The 4,561-nt window shown below is 47.2% G+C and overlaps 1 pseudogene; it reads left to right on the top strand.

Moving 5' to 3' along the window:
• The first annotated feature begins 602 nt into the window (after positions 1–602).
• LOC103246610 (coiled-coil-helix-coiled-coil-helix domain-containing protein 2 pseudogene) lies at positions 603–1,125 on the top strand (annotated as a pseudogene).
• The last annotated feature ends 3,436 nt before the right edge of the window (positions 1,126–4,561 follow it).

Here is a 4,561-nt window from a genome sequence, read left to right as displayed (position 1 = left end):
TTAAGAGAAATAAGGAATTATGGATCATGATGGGCCCTTCAGATAAACAGGAGAAGAACGATGCATCTTCAGCTTCCGCAGAAGACGAATGACAGAAGAAAAGATAGATGGGCTTAGACTGGGCGTGGTGGCTCACGCCCGTAATCCCAGCACTTTCGGAGGCCGAGGGCGCGGATCACGAGGTCAGGAGATCGAGACCATCTTGGCCAACATGGTGAAACCCTGTCTTTACTAAAATACAAAAATTATTTTATTTTTGTAGAGACGTGGTGGTGCACGCCTGTAATCCCAGCTACTTGGGAGGCTGAAGCAGGGGAATCACTTGAACCCGGGAGGCGGAGGTGAGCCAAGATCATGCCACTGCACTCCAGCCTGGCGACAGAGCAAGACTCTGTCTCAAAAAAAAAAAAAAAAAAAAAAAAAAAAAAAGAAAAAGAAAAAGAAAAGAAAAGATAGATATGCTTGCTGGGCTGGGTTTCTTTTTTTTTCTTTTTTTCTTTTCCCCCCACTCCGGAGTTTTGTATACTTCTCGTGCAGTTTTCTTCTTTTCAATAAAAGTAGTTCATTAAATCTAAACCTAGCTGTGATGGTTTCTTGTTTCTTCGCAGGATGTATTTTGTTTTGTTTGTTTGACACGTCCTGAGGCCGAGCCGTCGCGTACCTAGGATGCCGCGTGGAAGCCAAAGCCGCACCTCCCGCATGGCCCCTACGGCCAGCCGGACCCCTCAGATGAGAGCTGCACCCAGGCCAGCACCTGTCGCTCAGCCACCAGCAGCGGCACCCCCATCTGCCATTGGCTCTTCTGCTGCTGCGCCCCGGCGGCCAGGTCTGATGGCCCAGATGGCAACCACTGCAGCTGGCGTGGCTGTGGGCTCTGCTGTGGGGCACACACTGGGTCACGCCATTACTGGGGGCTTCAGTGGAGGAAGTAATGCTGAGCCTGGGAGGCCTGACATCCCTTACCAGGAGCCTCAGGGAACCCAGCTGATACAGGAGCAGCAGCCTTGCTTCTATGAGATCAAACAGTTTCCGGAGTGTGCCCAGAACCAGGGTGACATCAGGCTCTGTGAGGGTTTCAGTGAGGTGCTGAAACAGTGCCGACTTGCACACGGATTGGCCAATTGAGAAGTTCAACCTGGAGAGATGGAAAATCAGCTCTCATAACTAAATTAATTCAGTATAAAAATAGAATTGATAGTGAAGGTATAAAGTGTAACCATCAGTTAAACCTCTCCTGTCATTCCTAGCTTCCTTGCTTCAGAATTGAAATGGAAGCGGGGTGGGGGGTTCCTACTCTGTAGAATTTGGGGCTGGGCAAATGTTTGTGTGGTCTCCTTAAACTAGCTGTTATGATTTCATTCTTTGTGAGTTAATTAGAATAAAGTCATTTTCTTCCAAAAAAAAAAAAAACCAAAAAACAAAAAACAAAAAACAAACAAAAAACCCAAAAAACAAAAAACAAGTAACTTTACAAGTCGGAAAACGTTCCTTGTCAGCACACCCAGGTATAGAGTTTTCATTGAATAAATACGGTCCCTGGAGGTCTGTTTAGGGACCAGGCAGGCCTTTTTTATCTAGCATTTTGTGGGAGCAAAGAACCAAGGCTAGGGCTGGGCGCGGTGGCTCATGCTTGTAATCCCAACACTTCAGCGGGAAGACCACTTGAAGCCGGGAGTTTGAGACCAGCCTGGACAACATAGCAAGACCTCATCTCTACAAAGAAATTAAAAATAATTTGTCAGGGCCAGGTGCAGTGGCTCACGCCTGTAATCCCAGTACTTGGGGAGGCAGAAGCAGGTGGATCACCTGAGGTCAGGAGTTCGAGACCAGCCTGACCAACATGGCAAAACCCCATCTCTACTAAAAATACAAAACATTAGCTGGGCATGGTGGTGCATGCCTGTAATCCCAGCTACTTGGGAGGCTGAGGCAGGAGAATTGCTTGAACCACTGAGAATTGCTTGAACCAGGAGATTGCACCACTGCACTCCAGCCTGGGCAAAAGAGTGAGATTCTGTCTTTAAAAAAAAAAAAAAAAAAAAAAATTGGCATACTGGGGCGCACGTGTAGTCCCAGCTGCTTGGGAGGCTGAGGTGGTAGGACTGATGAGTCCAGGAGGTTGAGGCTGCAGTAAGCCATGATCACACCACTGCACTCCAGCCTGGGCGACAGAACAAGACCCTGTATAAAAAAAACAAAAATAAACCCCTAGGACTAGAGCTTTGGTGAAATAGCCCCATTGCCTGCGGTGCCACTTGAAGTTTTTTGTCTCACAGCCGAGGAAATCAAGGGTACGAACTCTCTGAGTGAGGTTAGAGCAGGAGTTTAATAAGTGAAAGAGAGAGCGCTCTCTGCCACAGACAGGGGTCCTGAAAAAGGGTCGCTGTTTCACAGTTGAATACAGAGGGGCTTTTTTTAAGAAACTGATGAGGGGTAGGTGTCTCGTTTGCATAAGGCGTGAATTTCTGGTCTCCGTCCTCCTAGTGTGCATGCGGGCCCTCAGCTTGAGTTACTCCATATTGCTTTGTTCCCCATACTGCGCATGCGTCAGGGAATGGAATTTTCCATTGCAGGCATGTCTGGGCAAGTCTCCTCTGTGGCCTTTCTTTTTTCTTTTCTTTTTCTTTTTTTTTTTTTTTTTTTTGAGACAGGGTCTCGCTCTGTCTCCCAGACTGGAGTGCAGTGGTGCTATCTCTGCTTGCCGGAACCTCCGCCTCCCAGGTTCAAGTGATTCTCCTGCCTCAGGCTCCCGAATAGCTGGGATTACAGGTGCGCCTAATTTTTTAACCACGCCGGCTAATTTTTGCATTTTTAGTAGAGATGGGGTTTCACCATGTTGGCCAGGATGGTCTGGATCTCTTGACCTCCTGATCCGCCTGCCTCTGCCTCCCAAAGTGCCGGGATTATAGGATTTACAGGGGTGAGTCACCGCGCCCAACCAAGGAAAGCAGAGTTTTTAAGGACTACTTGGTGGGTGGGTGGAGCCAGTGACCCAGGAGTGCTCACTGGTTAGAAGCTATCTTCTTGGGCTGAGTCAGTTCCTGGGTGGGGGCTGGGCGGTGGGGGGGTGGCGGGGTGGCGGGGTGGCGGGGCGGGGAGGGCGGCCACAAGATGAGATGAGCCAGTTTATCAGTCTGGGTGGTGCCAGCTGCTTCATCAAATGCAGGGTCTGCAAAATATCTCAAGCACTGGTCTTAGGAGCAGTTTAGGGAGGGTCAGAATCTTGTAGCCTCCAGCTGCATGACTCCTAAACCGTAATTTCTAATCCTGTGGCTAATGTCAGTCCTCCAAAGGCAATCTGGTCACTTTTGTTTAAACTGTAAACTAAGTTTCTCCCAAAGTTAGTTCAGCCTACGCCGGGGAATGAACAAGGACAGCTTGGAGGTTAGAAGCAAGATGGAGTCAGTGAAGTTAGATCTCTTTCACTGTCTCAGTCATAACTTTGCAAAGGTGGTTTCAGTTGCTGGGAGGACAAGGGCTTGTCCATGATGCTGGGCTGGAGTAGGAGAGGTTGGGGATGGGAGCCAGACTCCCCCATGCAATACAGTTCGGTTCAATTCGTCAAATGGTTTTTGGGCACCCACTATGCGCCAAGCCCCATGCTAAGCTCTGACACTCATGGCAAAGTGCTTCCCCTCATGGCCTCGCTCTGCCCATTCTACTTGCCTTCTGTGAAGGCCCCAGCCCTTCTCTTTCCTCTGTGGGTCTTTCTCTGGTCCTGCGGTCCTGGATTGGACCCTATCCCCCATCGACCTCTTCCTCTCTTAGCTGCAGGACTTGGTACAAAGTAGTTGCTCAGTAAAAGTTCTCAGACTTGAATTAAATGGAATGCACTAAGATCTGGTAGATGTTCACTTAGGAGACAAAGGCCGGGGTCCTGGAAGGAAAGCTATTTCCACAATCTATGGGAAAAGTAGTGAAACATGCTGTTATCTCAGTAGATGGGACAAAGCATTTGATAAAATTCAGTAGTGATTGTCCCCAAGTCTAACTCTTATTTATTGTACAAACAAATCATAGCGATAATAAGAGAAATAAAGACTGCCTGCAATTCTACCTCCCAAATGCAGAAGCTGTCCTCATTTTATTCTTTCTTTCCTGTTCTCGTTCACGGCATAGTTTTTACATTATTGTATCATTTTGCTTTCTGCCTGAAAGAATCAGGAGTTTCTTTTTTTTTTTTTCCGGATCGATCCATTATCTTCATAATTATAGCCCCTAATGGCTATGATTCTCCACAGGGTGGTTGTATTATAACTGACGCAAATTTTTCTTATTGTTGGCAGTATGGGTTGTTCCCGTGTCTTCCTTTTGATGATCAAAATAATAAAATTGCCTTTTATAGTCAGTTACAACACAGTTGTGTACATACCTTTTGTTCAAACTTTCCTAAAGCTTGCAAGGTGAATGTACTTCACTATTACAGGGGATTACAGCGTGGAAATGAAGACGCCATAAGGTGACAAGGGAAGGATCGGGAGACAACCAGAATTGGAGTCCATTCTTTTTTTGAAATGAAACTCTTTACTCTTGTCAGAGGCATTCGAACCAGAGTGACTCC

Source organism: Chlorocebus sabaeus, chromosome 28 (assembly GCF_047675955.1).
Source record: "Chlorocebus sabaeus isolate Y175 chromosome 28, mChlSab1.0.hap1, whole genome shotgun sequence".
In the NCBI taxonomy this organism is placed as follows: domain Eukaryota; kingdom Metazoa; phylum Chordata; class Mammalia; order Primates; family Cercopithecidae; genus Chlorocebus; species Chlorocebus sabaeus.
Note: the sequence above shows the minus strand (reverse complement) of the source record. Positions and strands in the feature narration are given on the sequence as shown.